Source organism: Lucilia cuprina, chromosome 4, assembly GCF_022045245.1.
Source record: "Lucilia cuprina isolate Lc7/37 chromosome 4, ASM2204524v1, whole genome shotgun sequence".
Lineage (NCBI taxonomy): Eukaryota > Metazoa > Arthropoda > Insecta > Diptera > Calliphoridae > Lucilia > Lucilia cuprina.
The window spans coordinates 44598935-44624527 of NC_060952.1; the positions used below are offsets into that span (position 1 = coordinate 44598935).

The window sequence follows — 25593 nt, forward strand, 5'->3', positions numbered from 1 at the left end:
TATAGAGTTAGGCTTAAAACTATAAAAACATACAAATATAGAAAAACTAAAAGAAATAATTTCCTAACGTTAGGGACATGTGTGTGTGTGGGTTGTTAAATTGTTGACCACTTGGTCGTTTGGTTGAAAAGTGGTCGACCAAAGACACAATCGTCACCCAAACTAACATGGAAAAAACAGACAAGTGTTTACAAAGTAATGTTGCAGGGCAACAAAATGACAAACTACCAAAAAAAAAAACACCTTGGGCTAAATAAAAGCACCCAACTGTACAACGAGACAAATGTTAAAACTGAAATGACCCCAATTTATCTTGGGGACAAACATTTAAATACGGTAGCAACTCATATAAATTTACATACACACAAAAACACATAAAATGTAAATATTCTTGTTTCCGGCAAAAACAACATAAAAGTGGAAACTTTTTATTATCAACTTAACTTTCTTTAAAAAAAATCAAAACATTTTCTGAAAAACTAGCATAAATTGTTAAAGACATTTTTCAATTACATTTCTTTTACATTCATCATATTTTACTTTCAGATTTTGGAAAATGAAAAATTGTGTTGATTACACCATAAATTGTTGAAAAAATATAGTTTGAAATGAAAAACAAGAATTTATTTAAATATTCAAATGAAATCAATTCAAGGCAAAGTAAAGTAAAGCAACAACTGATGCAAAAGGCGTGAACGAACAACATTTATTCATCTATTCAATGCACACAACTGGCATAACGATACAATTTTTCAATATTTAAAACAACAATGTTTTGAGAAATAGCCATAGAAAATGTATTTTATACATTACAATTGATTGGTTAGAACTCCGACAAAAAAAGAAAAGAAATCTTGAAAAGAATAAAGCCAAGTTTAAGTATCGATATGGATGGTTGATGTCTAATGTTTGTTGCAACGGATGCTGCTGTTTTTAGTTCAGCCTACTTTCTGCCATCCAACTGCTGTTGTTGTTAATGTTTTTTTTTTTTTTTTGCTAATTTCTTGGTATAATTTTTTAGTTTAAAGTTTTTATGAAAAAATTCAATGCTACTGTAAGTCAGAGATGGGGTTTATTAATTACTAATATATACATACTTTATATAATCCAAATTTTTAGAGCATTTCTTGACAATTAAATCACTGAGAACTTCTGGATATATAAAATATAAGTTTTAACAAATAACGTGAAACAATGATTGTCCATCTCAGCATTATTTTTACTTAACTTGCAAATACAAAGGAACATTGGAATAATTTTTTAAACAGATTATTTGATTGCATTCTTAGTTCATATCAAGGACTATTGAGACACACACATAAAAAAGTGAAACATCTACAGGAAAAACACAAATACAGAAGCATACAGATTCAGAAGATCTACATGAAATGTATTTATATGAGAAATCATATCAAATCATACTACAAGAAATCTGTCTGTTTGCATCTCACATGTATGGATAACGAAACAATCATTAATCATTTTGGCTTTTGAGCAACAGCAGCAACAAAAGCAACAACAAAAAAGTCAATTTCTCATAGAAATATGTACATAGTATTTTTTTCGTAATCATGTATAAAGTGTATTTGTATCTATATAACTAAATTGTATCTATCTATACGAGCTACGACAAATGCGAATGATGTGCTACTGACAAAATTTAAAGAAAAAAATCGACTACAAAGTAACGCATCAAATCCGATTTGATTGAAGAAAAATAAAGAATGAAAACAAAAAAGGAAAATATATGATATGGTCGTATTTGTATCTTGCAGTCTGACAGAGTTTGTTTTGACAATAGAAATCTCGAATAATATGTATTATGATGCCAACATAATCATTATAAATTATTAAAAAACATTTTAATGCTGCTGACTTTAAACTGACTAGTCGGTAAAACCAAGGGTGTAACTATTATAGACAAAAACTCAAGATGTTACAGAAAAAATCAGAGTTACAGATCTGAGTTAGAATTGAGGAACTTCAGATAATGGAAGCATAATAATAATTGATTTAAGTTACTTAGGAATTTACAGAATTTAAAATTCTACAGCAAATTAACTCAAATGCCCTTTAAATCCAACACTCTTCCCTTTAATCCAATTTTTATCAGCCATTAATTAATTGCTGTTTAAGCTTATCCTCTTTACTCCTTTTTTTCTTATTCCTTCTAGTTACGAAAAACTTATAATAGTTCTATTGTAACCCTTTTTCTCTGATTGTTTTCAACATCTTATCTTCAGTATTTTGTTCTAAACACTAATTAAAACTAATCTGTCTAACAAAATGTGTTTCTTTATTCTTTTTTTTCAAATAACTGTCACACAAAGTCATCATCCCTGCACACATTTTACGCACTTTTATTTTAACAAACATTCGAAAAGAAGGACTTCCAGAAAAAAATGATTGAAGACATTTAATTTTTGTGCCAACAATTTTTCATGTTTCTTCTGTAATAAACCACAAAAAATTAGATTGAAACCAAAAGAATATTGTTTTAATACAATATCTTTTGTTTAATACAATGAATTGACAAATACCATTATTACAGATCAAATAATTGAATGACATTCTATGGAGGTGGGCGTCTGTGTTTAACCCTTTTTATAAATATATAATTTTATATCTTTCAATATTATTCTTTAAAAGGTTTTTCATTACAAATAAGATAGTGATTAACGTGTTATGACACTTTAAAAATGTAACAACTAGTGTTTTGACATTTTTGGATTTCGGGGTTAAATTGTAGTATAATGCATGAAAATTTAATTAAATTTTTCTATATCTAAAAGGCAATGTTGTTTTTCATAGAATTTTCAGACAATTTTCTAAGATATATAATATATATATATATATATATATATATATTATATATATATATATAATATATATATATATATATATATATATATATATATATATATATATATATATATATATATAATATATATATATATATATATATATATATATATATATATATATATATATATATATTATATATATATATATATATATATATATATATATACATATATATATATATATATATATATATATATAAAGATTTTTAAAACATTCACTATAAACAGCAAAAATGTAGAAAAATATATATGAAGAATTTCATGTCAAGTGACCCACCTCAAAAAATCGATATTGGATTGTAGGTGAGAGTCAGAAAGTTCGATATTTTGGTCATACAGGGTTTTATTCAAATTTCATTCAAATCGGAAGACGAAATTTCTCATAAATGTAATAAGTACTTACTTGTGCGATTAAATAACATCACGGTATAAAGGCAAATTTTCCAGTTATACTAGCTGTAGTGATGGAACTTGTTTCTAAACCAATGGGTTACCAATTGCTAACTAGAAGTTATCTCCTTCGTGTTATATTCCTTCGTGACGAATGTGAAATTAGATCCAATTATTAGATATTACAGTAATTTTCGCATGCATTAATTGTTAAAATTAAATTGTACAGTATTGCAATTTTGATACTCATAAGATTATGTGAAATTTATATAAATAAATTTTTACATTAGCTCTTACATACATATGTATGTATTTCTCTACAGTTCATTTTGAAACTTTGATCAGCTATTACATAAACTGTTTTAATTAAACTTTAAGCTGGTTTTTTTCTAATTTTATATGGCCAGCACCTTAATTGTTACAATTAATGGTACTCCATTGGTTATTGCAGTTGTTGTATGAGAAAATTTAGTTGCAGTTAATTCAATTTAAGAACTCAACAATAAATCAAGCCAAGAAACCGTTTATTAAATTAATCTCTTGCGTGTTTAAAACCGTCAAAAGCGTAACATGTAATTTTATGCAATTTATTTAAACATTTGAATTTTTAATTTAAATACACGTAAACGTTCTAAAAAATGCAATATGTAGTTTTTTATAAAGGAAAAAATCATTAAACTTATTACAATCAGATTGAAACTGAGTAGTTTGCCTTGTAAAAATAAATATTTATTAAAATGTTAACTTTAAACTTGCATCTATCATTACTAAGGCGGAAGACATTTATATTATATATTCTCTTTATTAAATCTATTTAAATTGAAAAACTTTAAAAATCCTTCTTCTGTTTTTATCTCCTTCAATTACTTTGGAATATTTTAAATCCCTTAGAAAACTTACAAAATAATGTCAGAGTTTGTGAAAGTGTTTTTCTATAATTTTTTTTTTTCTATTTTTTGTTTGAATACAAAATCCTTATTTTATCGTTTAAGCCCGTTTCACTTTAAACGAAAACAAAAACAAACTTCATAATTTTGTTTTGCTGTGTTTTTTTTTTTGTAGCCAATAATTTTCAGCCACATTGAATGAATGCTGTCAGTTTGAAATGACGCTCTCAAAAATTTTTTATATAAAAATCCATCAGGGATGGATGGAAGCTGTCAATCAAAAACAAGGGAAACTTTTTTCTTCATTATACATAATTCAAAAAATTTACATTTTATATAAAAACAGGATGAATTTGTATGTATGTGTGTTTGTATATGTACATTCATAAAGTTATTGCCTCAATACATATTTAAGTTTGTTCATTGCGCGAAAATGTTTATTTGAAGAGTTTTGTTAAAATTTTAAGTTTATTTTTGTTGCCGTTAGATAGGGATAAAAAGTTTACTTTTTATTTAAATTTAATACAAAATGGCTGCTAAATATAGACATTGAATAAATTGAAGGAATCAAGTACGAAACATGCTTATTTATTTCAATTTAATAAATACAGCTTATGTCGAATATATTAAATTTAAAACTTTGTTATTCGATTTTTTATTTACGCAAAAGTCCCAATAATGAATTCCTGTCGATTGCTTCAATCTAGTACATAAAAAATATCAAAATGATTAGTGTTATATTACATTCCCTTCAAAAGTATTGGAGTACATGATCCATTCTTGTAATCCTAAAATTTAATAGAGAAAAACTGCTTTGTTAGTTATTCATTTCGTGATTCTGTGCCCTTTTTAAAGTTTTTTTTTTCCAAGTTTTAAGACGTACAATTTTCAAAAAATATTTTTAAATACTTCTACTGATCAAAATATTTTGTGTTATTTTTAGTTTATTCAGTCAGCATTATAGATTTTCAAGGACAAGAAGTTTAAAAGACATTTTTGACAGATTTTCAACCTAATAGTATAAAAAAAATACAAAAAATTTTCCAACTCTTCTTGTTGGCTTGACACCAAATTTGACTGTTTTAATTGGTAAAAGTGTTTTAAAATATTTTTTGAAAACATGTACTTTTTAAAACTTTGAAATACTTTTAAAAAGACACAGGATTTTTCCATAAAATTTATTGCATCGGGCGTATATCATCCGGTTCATGTCTAACTATTTTTTCTCTTTTTGTCGGACGGTGTAAACATTCAATACTTTCAAATTTTACATGACCAGCAACAAATGTTACTTGAAACCATGTAAATTACTCAACAATATTAAAAATAATCGTTATTTTTTTCTCAAAAAATACAGAAGCTTTTTCCATCAATAGGCAACAAATGAACAAATAGATGGATTGATGAATGAATGAATTAATAAATGACTGAATGTGTTAACGTGTTCCCAGCTAAAAGACCAAGAAAATAAGCCATGAAGCATTAAATTTTCTTAACAAATACCTGTGGAAATAAAAGTATGTACCAAGGAATACTATAAATACAAACCAAAACTAAAGCGTTATATTCACCGACAACACATAGAAAAATCATAAATAAAGACAGAAATCAATGCGATCATCAGTGAGCTCAAACAAAAAGAAAATTTAAAAAATATATATATAATCATTAATAATACTCAATATTTCACAATACACATAGGTATGTACATACATGTACACAAACACACTTGTAGCCAGACACATTGTTAGAGATATGAATAACGTCAAACAAATTTCCGACCTGTCAACAAGACAAGACATTGAATCTGTCAAAGTAGCTTATTTTCTCACTTAGACCGCGCATGACAAAAGAAAAATCATAATAAATGCATATACATTCGTTTTTATTTCAGTAAATAGAGTAGTGGCTTTTAAAGAGTATTCAAATTACGGTAAAACTTAACTATTACGAATTTTCGGAAGTGTGGACTTTTATTGAAGTTGGATAATGTGGATATTAGCGGAGAAATGTTTTCTTTGTTATATATACATTGTTCCCTGATCATAAACTTCGCTTACTGATCCTACGATATTCATTATAAGCAAGTTTTACTGTTTAAGTATATATTTATCTTTGTTGAAACAAAAACACTGCCATCAAATTAATAGTTTACAAATATGAAAGAAAGAAATATATACCATTATAGGTTATTGTTTTCGATGTTCCTTATTTCTGTACTGGTTTAAAAAATTCTACAGACAAACATTCAAAAGTTTTAAATACGGGCAATTAATTGTAAATCATGAACTTATTTAGATACAAAACTTTATAAATATTTTTTGTATTGTTTGGTCGACTTTTCTAAAACCTATTCTGTCTTGACAGTTTATATATAAGACTAGTTAATATCCAACACTTCGACAATGTGTCAATCTATTAGGAAAAGATAGTGATTTTTATTATCGGTTAACCATCTGGTTGGTTTTAATTATACTTTCCTCACGAATGTATTCTTTGTAAACGGAGAGTGGAAACTTAAAAAAACTAACTAAAGCCTTTTGTCTATCTCTTTGTAATCTATGCGGTGACGATTGACTTCCTCGAAGGACAAGCAATTGTTAAAATACTTAGCTAGTCACCTGGACAGCCGTCGGCTAGAAGTAACTCTAACTTGTAGGTTAAATATATGGTTCGGAACTGTGCGACAGAACTGCTGGGTATTGTTAAAAAATATTGAAAATGTCTATAACATCTATACCACTCCAATTCCAATGACTTGAAACTCTATTTCTATTGGTTTTCATGTTACTTATAGCTAGAGCTGCAAACGATAGATCAATATTAGAATTTAACAAAAAATATTTCGAAATTGTTATTGATTTAAAAAATACAGAACTGTACCTCATCTCTATATTTTTCTCTAATCGGAAAACAAAATTAAAATATAGTCTCCCAATTTTTAACAGTGTGATTCACGTTATTTATCAAAAGTAGGTACACAGATGTAACAGAAACTAATATCTTTTACACCAATAAAATGGGATGCTATGCTTGGAAGGACATAAAATTTCTGTTTTCCAAACTTTTAACTACAGTACAGTACTCTATATCGTCATCGATTCCAAGACGGTTTTACTTAGGGGCCAGATTATTACAGCAACAACAAACAAATTAAATTTTGATAAATAAGTGTAAAGTTTATGAAAATTTTATTTTATAAACCATTTTTAAAATAAAATATTGGTTACGAATAATGGGGTAAAAATGTATGGCTATTTTGAAAATTAAATGTCGTATAATTTAAACATCAGAAAAACATCGATGTATCGTTCACATTACCGATGTTTTTTAACATCGATGATTATCATGGACACACAATGTTGCATTCCTACTTTTAGCTTTTATGAAGAAGATTATTTTCCTCAATAACTCAACTTTAACAGTTTGTAGCACATAATACCTTCAGTTGGGTGTAGGGTGTTTAAACATAAACAAAATTAAGCAGCTTTTCTTTATACGATTTTAGGGTTTTTGTAACAATATTTATAACAATTGTATTCAAACCATCCATGACTTTTGATGTGAGATGATACATCACCAAACATCTGACGAAGCAGCCAGTCATCCAACCAACTCCATCACTCGTAACTCTACTCACTAGTTGTCACTTGTATTTTTTTCAAATGTCTTGCAAAATACTTATAGTCTTTTGTACATGAATGAGTGAATGATTGATTGTTTTCAACAAGTTCTTTTTTCTTCTTCTTAACATTTTCAACTGCTTTGTATTTTTCGTAGTTTTTTATTTTGGTTTGTGTAGCCGTTTCCAAAAAGTCTATGAAATGAAGTTTGGGTTCTATTTGTTTGTACGACTTCGGTTTTTGTATAAAAGGATTGATTATAAAGTGTGTTTATTGGTAAGTGTTTGTGTTTTTAAGCCATCTTCATAACGTTTTAAGTCTCTTTTACATTTCGTTGCGCTTCTTCTAAATTGTATTTGTTTCGGTAGAGGCTTTAACTTTTAAAACGGAAAAAAATATATATCAGTATAGCTTTTGAATAAAAAAAACTGTGGATGGTTTTGAATGGTTTGGTGAGTAGGTTGTAAGAAACTGTTGTATAGTCGGACATTTGACAAATTAGCGGTTAGTTTTGTTACGTGTTTTCTTTTTGGTTGCCTCTGAATACAGATTGGTTTCACTTTGATTGTTAAATTTTAACAGTTAAATAGGATTTTTTACTAGAATAAAACTTGTTTTTTTTAGTTAATAAAAAGTTTAAAAGTAAATACTTTTTCTGTGGTTTTTTGTAATATATACAATATTGTATTAGTAGGTTTTGTAATAAACTGGAAATTAATATTAATTACTTTTATTCTCTGTGCAATATAATCATGTCGCGTGCCGACTAATAAAAATGAGAGTTTAAAATATAAAATATATTTCGTACTTAAAACTAAAGTTTGTCTTTTAGTACATAATCCAAATACTTTTTTTATAAATTAATACAAAGTGCATAAATCCGGAGTTTAGTAGAATATTTTGAGCCGCCCAGTAAAATATTCTAGTAATGAATATTGTATGTAATGTAGTTATTTCAAACATTACTTGTTATTTTTTTAGCATTTAGATCCAATTGTCTATAGCGTGGTATTAGTTCTAACCATAGTCGATAATAGAAGTTTTTAAAAGAAATATTGATTTTACATTTAAGCGAAAGCCAATAAAACACAATGATAAAATAACTTTTTAATAGAGTATTAAGTAAAGGAATAGTTTAATAATTACGGGGTAAGTAAAGATTTTGACGGGGTACAACAATTTGTCCAATCCATAATCTGATTCGTAGCGTTGTACATCGTTTTTTGTTTTGAAATCAAACCCATAATAAATAAATGACATAAAAAATATAACGCTGCAATATCTATTATGAATTGTATATTTATTTAAACGAGCCAAATTTGTAATTCAAAAATTAATGTCATAGGACCTTCTAAAATCTACTAGTAGCAAATGGTTGAACCTGATATTTTACTATTATTTTTTTTTACAAAATATTTGTCAAAAGGAGGATATTCAGCTCGATTACGTTTTCATTAATAATTTTTTATTTTCATTCTCATTTTCAACGTGCAAGTAATACTCCACCAAGGGGGAAAATAAATAAATATTGTTGGTAATTGTATGAAAAAAATAAAAAAAACACATCTGATTTAATTTAGGATAACAAAAGATGCAAAGTCACAAGACGTCTAAGGCCCAGAATACGAGCATTTACTTACTTTAAATAAAATGCCATGTTTTAAGGTCCCACCACCTTGTGATTTGCAAAAGGAAAAACAATGCTAGAAATGTGTAACCAAAAAAAAAAAAAAACTACATGACAATCGACAAATGAAAAATATTTGAGAAAATGTAATAGGCAAAGCTTAAATACAGTTAAAATGATAGGTGAATGAGCTTCAAGTAATGAGAATAATTTCTAAAATAACCAATATTTGGAACGACCATAATAATATAAATATAACAGTTAATTCATATATCCAGAAAATGTTTGATTTCGGTTTTTGTAATATTCATAATTAAGAACACCTTTATCCGTTCAAGTCACTTTCACCAGAGTTATAAGTCCGATATTTCCGAATATTTTAAAAAAATATTTTTTTTGTTTAATTCTGAAATATATTTTGAAACATTTAAATTTTTTCATTTAATTATCCCCAGTCGAGATCGATTGATAGCAATATGAAAATAAGTCTAATAATTTTTTTTGACAAAATGTGTATATGATTTTATTCAAATAAAGAAAAATGATTATAAATGTTTAGAAATATAATAAGGATTTATAAAAATAAAAAAAAAACATTGAAAAAAAGTTATTGGGTTCTTCAATATACCAGTCAATACCGATGTCAATGCCAACCACTTGGAATACTTAAAACGTCTTTTGATACACCAAGTAAAAACTTATGGCGAAAGGTGAGTGGTAAAATAGACTATACTGTTCCTCTTATAACCGATCCCTTTTCTCTTATCATGGAAGTGGGGACAGTACAAAACTAATTTCGGATGTTTGACATAATAAAAACGTTTCAGACGCTTCAACTATTTATTTTGTTGAAGAGAAAAAATAAGAATTGCCAAGGAGTTGTTGGTTCCAGCTGGAGAATGCTGAAACTGATCGGAATAAAAATAGATTGCCATTACGCGACAAAACTTAATATGTCAGAACTTAAATTGTAAGGTAAATCAAAAGTCAATATAGTTTGCATTTTTAAAACAGATTTTTATTCTCACAACTGTAGTCTGTCGCACCAATTACGAATAAATTCAAAATAACAACAACCATATTATATTTACAACAACTATGTACATAAAGAAATAATAACATTTCATCTTACATTTATTTTATCTTATCGCATGTAATAAAGCAACAAAACAAAAAATAAAATAAATTCTTTATTTTCATTTGTCTCTCGCACCCATAAACCACAAGGAAAAAATCGCCTTGAGAGAAAACCGCCAAAACATACAATTACAACTGCAAATACTAACAGCAGCAACAAAAAATATATAAAATGAAAAGTTCATGCAATGTCATTCAGCTTCAGCCTTCATACCAATAAAATACCATGTTTTATATCTGTAAGTTGAATTGTAAGAAAACACATATAAAAACCAAAGATGAAGACGACCAAGACCAAACAGTTTGGAGGGCTCATAATCGCCATAGAACAGAAAGAAAAAAGTGAAACACCATGACCACCCAGTATTAGAAGACATGACATCATGATACAAGAAGACAACAAAGAAGGTTGTTTGCATTTTCCATGCTTCAGTGTGTGACCAAGTAAATGGCCACGGCAAAAAAAATGAGAAGCTTAAAAAATACCCAAAGAAATGAAATGAATAAGTGAAGAAAGAAAAAACAACTTACACGATACATGAAATGTCTTACTTCCTTGCCATCGCAGTAAACTGTCGTCTACTATTTTCGCAATTGCTTCTTGTTGTTGGTTTTCTTTTATATGTAAAGTTGTTGTATAAAGTAATGCCAGCGGTTGAACTGGATCTTGGATGGAAAGCAAAATTTATGGTTAAAAAACTAGCCCACTTCCGGGCATTTTTTCTAGGTTTTGTTTGAGAAGTTTTTAATCTTATTTGTAAATTACAAAAGTTTTTACACAATTTCTACTCAGATCATTAAACAGCTTTTAAGAATTTTTAATCTTACTTGAAAATTAAAAAAGTTTTTATACGAATCGAAAGTAACTTTAAATATATATTTTCCATAAATGTTAGAAGATGTTAATATAAATCCAAAAATTTTGTTTATTCTAAGCAACAATTCTTATTAAATATTATCAGCATAAACTGGTGCTTGTTCTGTTGGTTTGTGAAGAAGCACTTTGCTTAAGTAATCGAGTTATCTGACCATTGCTACTCCGTTGCTTAACATCCTAGATTCAAGAACGTTACTTTTACAACCAATCAAATAGAATTCCCCTGTCGAGTCGGCAACAGCGCCTAGAGACATATTTGGCAGATAAAAACACGTATACTTTAACTAAGCAGTTAATTACTTGTATGGGTTACCTTTCATATTCACCATACAACCAAGTACACTTTTAAATAATTCGACACATGTATATAAAACAAAATCCGACACACCCAATCTACATATGCACCCCTAGAGACCACTTCAGTAACCAGACAAAGTTGAAACTCTGTTCTGCAGTCTACCGGTTCCAATCAAACTAAAATTTGTTAATTTACAAAGACTAAAGCCTCCTAATTTTATTCCAATAAATATATTTTTAACTGTTATTTTGGTTTTGAAAAAATTGACTTCAGATCTTACTTTGAGAAAACTTATGAGACATAAATGATTTAAAATTGCCCGATTTTGATATGTTTAACTTTACTTTTGTAGATTTACAATTAATATTTCAATGTGTTTCAAACGTTTTGATGGTGGAAATATAAAAAATGTCGATAGTATTTTAATTTTTGATATCTGAAAGTTCAAAAATCTCCAACAGAAAAATAATAATTATATTAAGCAAAATATGCAATACTTGTAAGGAAATAAATGAATCGCCAAATTACAGCAAAATAAACAAAAAAAAAAAAACATTATTCGTAGGGGGTTTTTAAATTGTGCTTGTATGATCTAAACCAAATACGTGCAACCGAATCTAAATATATACATATATATGTAGGTACATATGTATGTCCATAAAATGTGTGCAAGTATGTATGTGACTTTAAATACATGTATGAATTCAAAATCCTATAGTGACAGATTGTTTCTACCACCTGTTTTAAGCTCACAAATCATCTAAAATATGGTTGTTTTTAACACAGAGAAAAACTTTAATAGAAAAAAATATCCGTGAAAAGTTCAACACAATAAAGTCAAAATTTATCGTAGTTTTATGTTTTAAATCTTTTAAAACACCCAGTGCTTGTGTTTTCGTTTTTCTCCTTGAATGTTTTTATTCACCCAGTAGGAAAATCCCCTCAACTCATTTAGTAAACTGGGTTAGAATTTACTTTGTTCGATATGGTCTAGCATATAAAATGTGGCAAAAATTCACATGAACATGTATTTGGCTATATTAGAAATACACAAACAAGCTCACATATATACATGTTGTTCAAACCAAAACCAACATGTAAGTAGTATTCATACTAAAATCAAGTCAAGAAGGGGGGAATGGGAGATACATTGTATTTTAGTTGTATTTACAAGTTATGCGATATTTGTGTTGTTATTGCTGTAAGTTTACTTGTAATACTTCTTACAACAACATGTGTCAATGTGTTTGTTTCTATTCAAATAAAAATTGTTGTACAAAGATTATTGCCAAAGTAACATTGGCAACAACAAAGCGATTTATTTAATGTCTTAACGCGAGGCATATGCATGTTTAAGTGATTTAAATGATTTATGTCTAAAATGAAAAAAAAAACAAAAATGAAAAAAATCTTGTGACTTGAGGGGGTTAAATACCTGGTACGTATTCAGAGTTTTTCTACTGCCTTAAAATGTAGAGAAGTGTAAATGAATGAGTATAAGTTGGAGAGTGCAGAGCGGTGTGTTTTTGTTTGTAGTTACGACAAGTATAACTTGTTAAACATGACTTACAAGCATTGTTGCCAGATTTTTCAGTACACATCTCCAAGTAATTATTTTTATTCCCAAACATACCGACTATGAAAACATTTTTAAATTTTAATTCTATATTAGATACTTAAGTATTTCTTCGTATTTGGCGCCGTCGAACACAGTAAAGGAGTCATCCTCACTGCGTACAAGTTCGTCAACTAGCCCGCAAGATCTTCTCCTCCAGAAGTAGCCATCTGTCCGTACTCATTTTCCCATCGGGATGACTACGGTCTACAATGGCTACTTGCAGCTCAGGTGCTGATGTTAAGCTAGTTGATGGTTTCGACCGCTTACCCTCAGACACCTGCGTTTCACCTGACCTTTGCCGCTTTATACTAGGCCTGCTTGCTGGACCTTTGGTGACCGTCGCTGTACCTCGAGAAGAGGAAGAAGCAGACAGTCGATTGGGTGTTGTGCTAGCAGACTTTGTCATGCCGCATTGGTTATCATCTCTCTTTGGTCCCGACGTGGCCTTCTTTGATGAAGATGGCTGTACGCTAGAATTCTCTGAGATGGTGATCGTGTTCGGCCCAGTGCTAGCATGGGGCACATGTTTAGATGTGGTTTCATGCCTGCTCTAGTTTGGTTCCGTATTAGTCGTGGCTGGCCTGAACTCCACAACAGTAGTATTTAGCATTGCCCAATACTTCTGTATGTGGTAGGTCCCTAGAGGGTCACTAGAGTCCAGCGATCTGACATAGCGGAGAGAGCGTTTGTAGCCCGCCAACCTTTTCCGTTCGTCTTGTTTCGTGTCCTGTCCTTTGTCTGTTTTTGGTCACCCTTAACAGTGCTAGGTAACCCAAAGCACAGTCCCGGACCGAAAAAAGAAGGGAGGGGAGGGATTTGGTAGCCGCCCTAACTAAGGGAACAGACGCTACCAATTTGAGGTCGTCATCACTAGGCGACCGAAGATGGTCATTACCCCACAGCCGCTCTTAACATAGAGGACAGCCGCTGTGAGGTATGGAGAGGACAGTTCTTAGTTCACATCCTTAGGATGCTTAAGCCTCTGCACCGTGCCCGAAGACTCAAGGTGACTACCCACAGCATGGTGTCTTTATGAAGATAGTTCCAGCAGCGGTCTAGGATGAAATATGAAATATAAGTAAAACCGTGGGTAAACGATTTCGTGGGCAACTGACTGCGTTCATTAATGATATTAATAGAAGTTATGACAAAGAAAAAAATTTGAAAATAAAAGCGTTAATGTTAAGGAAAACATTTTAATTAAAAAAAGTAGAACCCATACATTCTTCGAGGTGATAAAAATCCGCAACAATAATTTTGCTTATAGTTCAGTAATCGTACATAAAAATTTTCTATTTTTACTAATATGAATATTAATCGTAAAGTCTTGTTTTTAGGGCTTATAAAACGAACGTTTTCAAAACTTGACAATAAAAATTTATGAGCGTGGTTAAACTAAAGCCGACTTTCTTATACATTTAGGTTTCAACATTCTATTATAGCCCAAAAGTATATTTTAGACGGATTTGTATCACCTCGTGGTTATTTTCAAACTATTTTCTTTGTCATACCTTCTAATAATGTCAAGGACGCAGTCAGTTGTCCACGAAATCGTTATCCACGATTTTACTTATATTTGGTACATATTTCCTATTTCATCCTATTCGAATAATAAGATGCCTTGTTTCTGGATCTAACTTCAAAAAGACCATGAAATACACAAGAGAGTAGAACTAGATACATTTAAATGTTAAAGATGCAAAGTCGTAGAAAAATCTGAACATAAATTGTTTGTTCGATTTTGCCTTTGACTTTAAAATGTTTATATATCTTCTTTAATGTAGAATATTTCTATAAAGAAAAATAAAGTTTTGTAAATTTGTATCAAAATAAAAAGCTAGTATACCAATTAAATCATACAAATAGTTAAAATTTCAAAAAAGTCATTTTTAAAATATTTTTTGTTTAATTTAAAATAATTGAAAATCGTGTCTGATTTTGGGTTTGAATCACTGTATATGTATATATTTTCAATATATATTTAAATCCTTAAATTTGTAATTTTTAAATAAATTGTCAATAATATTTTTGAAATTAATTTTTTCAAAAAAATTTTGAAGCATCAGTGCTCATTTTTAAATATTTAATCAACACTCCTGAAGAGTAATCAAAATTAAAAGCTTTTTATCTTAAAATTTTGACGAATAGGAAAAAATATATATTTGTAAACAAGTGTTATTATAAAGTGTTTATGTAATTATCAATTAATTTTTTATTTTTTATAATATACTACAATAAAATAACAATTTATCTACTCAGAGGACAATGTCTTTGGTTTTTAAGTAACTTTGACATAAATATTATAATTAAGTAATAGTATAAAACTTAGAAAATATTTATTTATGATTGAAAATAAATGACATTTACATTGTCAAATTTAAATGTCAATATTTCCTAAGCAGCCAACATAAAAGTACAAACTCAGAATCATATCACTACTTTTTAAATTCGTTCAATACACCTTAAAGCAAAACAATGAAAAACTAAATATCTGAAGCATTTAATACAAACATTTTAGTACTTTTTTTTAGAATTTTCGTTGTTACAAGTTTCAGTGATGCGCTGCTGATCGACCGAATGTGTCAGTTTTGAAACGTCATGATTAATGATGCAAACATGTGGGCTTGAACACAAACAGACAAACGATGGACGGACAAAACTGTTTATTAAAGTTAAGGGTCTGTAGTTTTTGTTTGGGTATAAATATTTCTTTAAGCATAACAAATCTCAAAAAAAGTGAAGGAGGGAGAGCAATTTCTCAGACAGACAGAAGACGAAAAAGAAGAAAAAATATTTACCATCAATACGTATGGTCAGAGAAAAAAATGTTATACAAATTGATGGGAAAGGAAACGATTGCCGTTTCATCAAGGTGAATTAAGTAGACACAATCGATAAGAGTAAAAATCCAAACAAACGACAGTGTAATGATGTGTTTAGCGTTTAGTTCAGTAGTAAAAACAGTCGGTGGTGTCAGTGTTAACAAACATTTGTGGCTAAAATGCACAAACACATTTGTATGTTGCTATGTATGTGTTTGTATGTACATTGGGGCAACGGACACTAAACATTAGTCAAACATTAGTCAAATAGACATAGAAAAACAAAATTACAAATTAATCCTAAATTGCGGATTTTACATGTGTTTCACAGTGAAACCAATGTCCAAGATAACACAGGGGTAGTTGAAAAAAATTTATAAATGTTTAATTTTTGCTTACTTTAAGAATTACAATGATTTTATATAAGTACATACATTTGTACTTATCTATGTATGTTAATAAATTAAAGTATTGGTTTAAAATGTATTTTTACTGATTATGTCCTTGTGCTGCTATTCAAGCAAACCTTTCTTATTAAATCTCCATAGATTTACCACCGTATTCATAAAGATATTAATCGCTTATTTTAGGTTTATTACGCACATTTTCCATACAAAATTCATACAATAAACCATCAATAACTTTATTAAGCATTTATGAATATGGGGGTTAAACATTACTTCCTTTTCCTTTTAAAACCAAAGTTTTATATTTCTACCATTTTTATTATTTTACAATTACAACAAAAGCGTATTGTGTTATTTTCTGTTATTCCTGAACAAAGTATCAAAAGTTTTATTTTATGTAAATCTCCTCATCAAATATACATTTTACGATTTTTTGTTTCCAATTTTAAACATGTTGCTGCTATTGGATAAATGTATATCGTTGTAAAAATAAATTTTCATTAAATAGTAGAGTTGTAATATATTAATACACTACACTACTTCCTTATTACACTCAATTGATCGTCCTGGAATTATGCGCTGTTGTATGCTGTGGATGAAAAGACTATTTATGGATGACAAGCTAATTACCAGGGAAACCAAAATATACAAACTAATTATTTTTTATGGTGCGTCCTATGGCCTCATGGATAAAATATTTACACGTTTCAGACCATTTTGAAAAACTTAGCATCGTTTTATTAGAGGGTTCTCTGTATGATTTGACTATATAGAAGCATATTTATTTATGAGTTTTATTTTAAATTTGTATCAGGCAATATTTGGGTCAATTAATTGGCCGAATATTCGATTTCCAAACAACGAATTTATACTTGTAAAACATAGTAAATTTCAAATAAGTGACTTATATAAAACAAAGTTTAATGATTTCATAAAATTATCTTGAAAATTGCGTCCTGCAGTTTCATTACATGGTCGGACATACGGACGGGCATAATTTAAGGACAAATATTTTTGTGCGTTACAAATCATATACCAACTAAAGTTTAATTCCTGTAATTAGAATAAATGAATAATTCTAAATTATTCGGCAACAGTCGAATCTGTTAAAACATCAAATAGTTCCCTAGCCTAAATCGAATTAAGCGGTTTGGAAATGGATGGATATACATATTTTGCTTAGTTCCATTCAATACCAAAATGTAATGGAAAATTAGAAAAGTATACCAATGTCTGGTAAAAGTCTAATTTTCACAAATAAAAACAATATGAAAGATTGAGTAATTTAAGTCCTAATAGCAATCTGAATAAAAACTTACGAACTTGTATAAAATTATCGATTATAATTATATGCGAACAAATATAGAGAATGTTTGAAAATGTTTTAACATCCTCTATTACCAACACACTAAAACATAAGATAGCATGTTATAAAAATTATATCTCAGTTTTACCGCAAAAATATTTTTAATTTATTTCAAAACACAAAAAACAGAAGTTAAAAATAAAAAAGAAACAAAAAATGAATATGTAGAAAAAAAGTGGCACAACAAACTTTCAACATCCTGCGTGCATCCTGTGGGTGGTGGCAATAGACCTGTATGGTTGTGTGTGTATCAGTGTATGTGTGTGTGTGTGTGCGTTTTATCTTGTAACAAAAGTCTAGCTCGCACACTTCTTTCAACACAACATGAAACGCCTTCTTCCTTTTCCTGTTTTGCCAACAAACGTATAAAAACACGAAAAGAGGGTGAGTATGCAACATATTTTTATATTTCATTTAACACACCGTTAAAAAGCTTTCAATTACTCTACATGCGTGTATTTGTGTGTGCGTATGATCTGAATAATTATTTTAGATATATGGATCCAAGTATTTTAAGACTTTAATCACCATGTCGAAAGTGATTAAACTGCATGTTTTGTAGTCAATATTTTAAACCGCATTACGAGATTTGAAACTTTTGCCGTTGATAAATAAGCAGCGACAAACAATCCTCTAATTGTTTATTCTAAATTGGTTGCATAAGAGAGTTTTTTACGATTCCTTTTGTGAGCAAATATATTTTAATTTCAGTTAAATTAGCTCAACTGGAATCTTCATTTGTTTGCAATTAAAAGGATACAAATTAAAATACACATAGATACAAAAGCAAAACATTAGACAAACTCCGTCGTGACAGTATTCCATTTTTATCTACTTTGTTTTTAATTTTAACTTCAGTGTTCAAGTGAAATGTGTAGGAAGATAAGTAGGTAGTTGAAAAATTTTTGTAAAATTAGGTCTGGTTTTTTGTTTTTTGCTTTTTAAAGAAATTTAAATTCTTCAGCTAGCAACAATTGCAGACAACAATAACACTCGGTGCTGAAGGTGATTAATTGCATTTTAAACGGTTACAGTTTTGCAATTAGTTTAGTGTTGAATGATTTAACAAATATAATATTTATTGCCATATACGTATTTAACATCAAATATGTTTTGCTCTATATCAAGTAAAATTTATCGTAAAAATTGTTTGTGTAAATTCGAATAATTATTTTATTTCTTACATTTAAGGCTCAAATCTAAGTCTAAAGGACTTATTAATAAAAATTATTATTATTATTTTTTATTGATATACATGTATTTACCAAAATAAAAAAAACATAATTAATTAAATTCAGACAAAGGAAAACAAATAACTATTATTTATTTTTATGCTGCTGACAAAACATTGGAAACTTTTTAACTTTTACAGAAAAGCAGACTCTTACTATGCAAAATAACTGTGTAAAAACATCGTTGTTTACTTTTATTTCAATGTATTCTTCAATTTGATAATTTTGTAATACATTTTTTTATATTTTTGCCGATTTAAAAAGCAAAATAAGAAACGATTTTCTTTTAATAGTTTAATTAATATTTGTTGATTTGTGATTAATATTTAATGAATAAATCAACACTTTCAAAAATATTAAAAAATTTGATTAGAAAGATACAGTGAAAACTCAACATATGATTTGAAGACCTAATAAAACTGCTCTAATACAGGATAATTTGATGACAATAGAATTCGAAAAATTCCAAAATTACATGAAAAATTAGGTTGGCCTTGATTTTCCCTGCGGGAAAACCTCTTAGTTTTAGAAAGAATCGTTATATTCGTCTATTCATTGTCAAAGATAACATAAACAAGTCGAATTAATATAAATTAATACCTTTTTTGGACGTATCCAAATTTAGTTAAAACATTTAGTTTTGGGACAATTGTAAGGCGGACAAAATAGAAAGATACTGCCCCCGAAGAGTATTAAGTTTAGCCCTAAAATCCAACTTCCGAGTTGTAATCGAGTGGCTAGACTAGAATGTTATACCTGTATTAAAGTGGCCTTTCTATTCACCATATTTCAACCCTATATAAAATTTATTGAAAACAGTAGTTCCAAGAGATAGACTTAAAAATTTTCCTTTCAGGTCTAATAGGAGGACGTTTAGGATGCGGATATAAGGGAATAGCAAAATTTTTCAAATGAAAGTTTTTATCCAATTATTATTTCAATACATCTCCGATGTCATGCAGCAATACAAAGTAAAAAATACCCAACTATATTCTGAGTTTCTGACAAGTTCTGACCAATTTTGTTAAGATAATACTAAAATTTCCATTGTTTTGTCCAGAGACAGTAATTGTTATAATAAAAAAAATTAGTTTTTCATATTATAAATTTGTTTTTATTATATTTTGTGAAAAAAGAAATTATTTAAAATTTTTTTCATATTTGATATTAAAAAAAAGTATTTTTGATTTTTATTATTTATATTAAAAATAACAGTTAATGAAAACTTTTTCAATAAAAATCAAAACTAAAAATCATTTTTTAATTTTTTCAAATAAAAATCAAAAATAAAAATCAAACTACATATTTATTTCCTGTTGAAAATTTAAAAATCATTAGCAGATTTTTAATATTTAACGATATAATAAATTAAAATCAATAATAATAAATGATATAAAAATGGGCCGAAAACTAAATACTAGTGTACGGGATTTTTTTACGGTGAACACTGCAGAAAATAATACGCGGTGTAACATTTGCGGAATCGTTCTGCAAGGAAATTATTTAACAAATCAACAGAGACATTTAAAAGTCAAACATATTGAAATTTTTGAAATTTTGGAACAAAATAAGAAGAGTGAAGGACCAGAAGTAAAGAAGAAAAAAATTACGGTATTTATGCTTGAAAAGGATGTGAAGGAGGCATGCGTACAATTAGTTACAAATGAAAAATTACCCATTGCAATTTTGGACTCAAAACCCTTTAAATTTTTAACGGAACAAATTTTCACTGGCCTTGATATGAATCCAATTACCTCTAAAAACATTATGTCCCTGGTCTCGGATGAATATGCAACAATGAAAGAAGCAATTCGCACTGTCCTAAAACACCGTATAATTTGTTTAAAAATTGATACTGCAACACGCCTCAACCATAGTATCTTGGGTGTCAATGCACAGTTTTGCAACAACAATAAAATTATTATTTATACTCTAGCAATGATAGAGTTGCAGAGAAAGCATACTGCGGCGAATTTATCGCAAGAAGTGGAAGAAATTTTAAATAATTTTGATATTTCTAAACATCAAATTTACTGTGTAACAACAGACAACGGACGTAATATGTTGAAAACCGTAGAAAATTTAAATGAAGTTAACTTGACTGAGGTAGAAGAATGTGATTTCTGTAATGTTGTAGAAGACAATTCAATTCACGCTATCACATCAATTAGATGTGGGCAGCACACGTTACAACTAGGCGTAAAAGATTTTTTCAAGGAATTAAATTCAAAACTACTTGTAACAAAAGCGCGTGAATTAGCAAAATCTCTTAGATGTCCATCTAATAGGTATAGTAGTAAATAAGATATTTATATATTTGTTTTTAAGAAGGTTTGTATAACTAGGTATTTAATTTCAAATCTAAAGCTACCTCAGCCCGAAGTAGATGTAGCAAATCGTTGGAATTCAACGTTCAAAATGATGAAAAAGCTTTAAAACTTTCAAAATTTTTGCGAGACACATTTAGAATCAAAAAACCTTACTTCTATTGAATGGGATGACTTAAAATCTTTAATACATGTTTTAGAACCTGTATATATAACTACGCTAAAGTTACAAGAAGAACAGTTATATTTTAGTGACTTTTATAAATTATGGATGGAAATGAAGTTAAGGGTAAAAGCAATGAATTCTAGTTATAGTATCATTTTAGTGGATTGTTTGGAGAAAAGAGAGGTACATTTATTGGACAATGATATAGTTTTGTCAGCCTTATATTTAGATCCAAGACTTCGAAGAATTTTGCTTCAAAACCCCAATAATATGATCAGGGCCAGGAACCATTTGAAAAGATTAATTAGAAAATTTTTCAACATTTCCAAAAAAGTACGTAATTTTTAGTGTTAAATTCATATTCACATATATTAATATACTACTTATATAACCCAAAACCGTTGAATATCAACATGGACATAATGAGATATTGAGAGGAAAAGAAATATTCCCATCCTTATTTATATAAACTTGCAAACGTTATTAATAGCGTACCCGCTACCCAAGTAAGTGTGGAAAGATCTTTTTCCGCACTGAAATTGGTGTTAACGGACCTTAGGTCTATCTGTAGATTCTTTGCAAAAATTATTGTTACTAAAACTAAATAGCAAATAAATAATATTTAAATATTTATTTACATCATAAATATGTCCATTACATGTGCTTTAATGGGTTTAATTTATGTGTAATTCCATTGTTAACTATAAACTATATTCAATTACTACATATTATGCCATAAGAAATACAAATCTTGAGTAAAAATCATAAAAAGATTGTTATATTTCAATTTCAAATTAAAAATCACTGAGCGATTTTTATTTTCCTTATGTGGAAATAATAAAATGTTTTTGAAGTTTTTTTCAAAAAATATTCTGTAACTTTTATTGAAAACAAATATATTAAGAATCAAAAATATTTTTTTCATTTGAGTAATATAATAGAAATTAAAACTAATTGTTATTTTCGATTTTTAATATAAAAATCAACAAAAAAAATTATTGAACAAACAAGATAGATACAATAATTATAAATGTATTAGTGTAATTAAAACATTGCTAATATATATTTTATGCTGATTTTTTTAGTACAAAAATGTACCAATAACAATTATATTCCGTCTCTGGTTTTGTCAGTAACAAAAATTAATTAGGAAATAAATTTTTGTTTTTATTTTTTAAATAATTTTCTTTTGGTCGAAAAATAACACTAGACAACACTGAAAAAGACTTATAATAAAAAAGTATGTATTTTCACCTGCTGGGTTCAAAAATTGTTATGAAAATTGTGGTTAACGGTTTTTAAGACAATTTTTTTTGGTATTTTTTACTTAATTTCTAAGAACCGGACCAATATTTAAAGAGTTATTAAACAACATATATCATTAGAGTATAATCATGATGACAGTTATTACAGGATACCTTGTTAAATATACTTTTTTCGGTGTATTCTTTTAACTTTAATTTATGGTAATCGAGTTTAATTTCTTTTTACAATATAGTGACGACACTAGGGATACCAATCGGGACTGATTTTAAAAAATTCCGGGATTCGGAATTTTTAAATAAATCCTGATATCGGGATCGGGATTTCTAAATCCCGAAAAATATAAATAAATAAATAAATAAAAAAATTGAAAAAAATCATAATAAATTGACGTCAAAAGTAACATTTTCTAATTCATATTACATTCATAATGTATGTACATAGTATGTGTTTACTAATACAGAAAGCTTTCCCATAAGTATTTTGTGAAAAGAATTGCATAAATATATCGGTGCTATATTATTTATTTATTTCCCTTTTTATTTCTGATATTTTAGCTTGTATGTTAGTAGAGTTATCTTAAATCTAAAAAATTATTTAATGAATAATGTAAATCGATTTAAAAATAACCGAAATTAACATTATTAAATAACAATTGAAAATTTGTTAAAAATTTTGTGAAATATTTTGAAATAAATTCGTTATTTCTCGTTTATATGTTTTTTTTACTTTTAACGATATTCGTTCTTCATACATCATGATACATAAAATCTATATACAAATATGTAACTTTGAAAGTAGTAAGATTCTCACAAATATCATGACAAGCACCTTAAAACATCAACAACTATATTTTTTAATAGAAAGGACATCGCATTTATCCAATTTACTGTCGGTATCGCATTGTTGTATCATCATATGTCATTAATATTTCTCAAACAAAACTTTTGACACAAAAACGGAAGAATAGTGAAACCTTACGACATACAACGTTACGGCACTGATTGTGAGTTGTATAATATTTTGAATTCATGAGTATGTAAAAATAACAAACAAAATTTAATCCGAAATATTTCATTGCGTTCTTTGCGACTTTCCAGTTTTAACCGAAAAATGTTGTTATTGGTTTGTGTTGGTAGTACTTTATGGAAAAACTCAAATAAATTTAGCCCAAAGTATTGTTATAAGGATAAAATAAAAAAGGATCAATTTTCAACAACCTTGCGAGGCAATCTAGTTCTACTGCAATAATTGTCATCATGATTATGCTCTTTAAAAAGATATTTTTTTTGTAGATTCCCATGTTGTTAAAAAATCCTTTAGATTTTAGTTCCTGTTCTGCAGATTTAAGGAAAAACTTCAAAAAAGTGGCGTAAACAAAGTCTGTACAAAAATCGAAATATCTCAAAAACTAGAGCTAACAAAAATTTTTGTACTCGACGGATGGAAATGTATAGAATTTAGCTAATTTAATTTAAAAGGCACAGAAAAAGTATGATTTTTTTGACTTATGTAATACTAAAATGATTTAATAGCTGTAACATGAATTAAATAATAGGAAATATTCTTAAATTATATTAACATAAATTAGAATTTATTGCATAAAAACTAGTTATTACAAACGTTTTAAAAAATATTTATATCAATTCTCGGAATTGAAAACGATTCAACAGAAATTACGTTACAAAGTGGTAATACTGTCAGTTTATTCCCATATTTCAATTAGAAAAAAATTGATCAATAAGCAATAAAAAAATTGCATACATTTTGTATCCTTTAATTTTTCTTAAAACAATTCTTAAGTATTTATTATACTTGGTTCATTACACCCATTTACTACTTAGATAAACAATATTCCACCCAAACAGAGTTCAACTAAGGTCATGTCATGAAAACTAATTCATATATTTATGTATATCTTTCATTGACAAAAAGGTAGAAACAACAGAAAAGGTAAAAATACACATACAAAAACAGCAGTGAATGTGTAATGTTTCCATTAAATGGGTGTCAACTAAAAGGAAAAAACAGAAAAAATATTTTACCAACACACAATACTGATGAACTACAAACAAATAAAATACGTTTAAATGTAATAGTCCTACAAGGATATGTACGATTATTTATATACACATTATGTACAGGTTTCATATTAAATAGGTATATTTTATATAAAGTATGTACAGGATATGTACTACATGTAATAACATATTTATGGTTATACGACGCCATGTCACTTTGAGATATGTATGTACCTTTAAAAATATTTTTGTATTAAAGTACATTTGTATATAAATACATAGTATGTACGTATGTATTTGAATTTGTGTGTGCGTGCAGCAAAATTGAAGGAAATTATTGTTTGAAGCCGTCAACAAAACATAAGTAGTATGTATTATGGCCGCATTCATGGTTTCTTTATTACGAAAAAACAGCTGAACATGATAAAAAATAACTAAAATTATATAGACACTTTTTGCTGTTCACCAACATCAGTCATTATTATGGAAAAAAACAACAATGTATTCTTTAAACTAGACATGCATATACATATATATATTATTATTAAACAAATATAAAGATAGGGTAAATGCACCTAATGTCGGCATCACCCAGTAGTCGGCATCTTTTACATAAAAATGTAAATAAATAATAAAAGCTGTACAAATTTATTAAGGTTTGATCTATA

The 25593-nt window shown here is 28.1% G+C and overlaps 1 protein-coding gene and 1 long non-coding RNA gene across 5 annotated transcripts in view; one reads left to right on the forward strand and one right to left on the reverse strand.

Annotated features, from left to right (window-relative positions):
* The window catches only part of LOC111674594 (homeotic protein proboscipedia), an 88820-nt gene that overhangs the window by 18025 nt on the left and 45202 nt on the right, over positions 1-25593 (reverse strand). The gene's annotated exons all lie outside the window — the stretch shown is intronic.
* Positions 9960-10569, forward strand: LOC124419705. Its single transcript, XR_006940766.1, has 3 exons — positions 9960-10101; positions 10166-10366; positions 10428-10569. It is a non-coding gene; the product is annotated as an uncharacterized LOC124419705 (long non-coding RNA).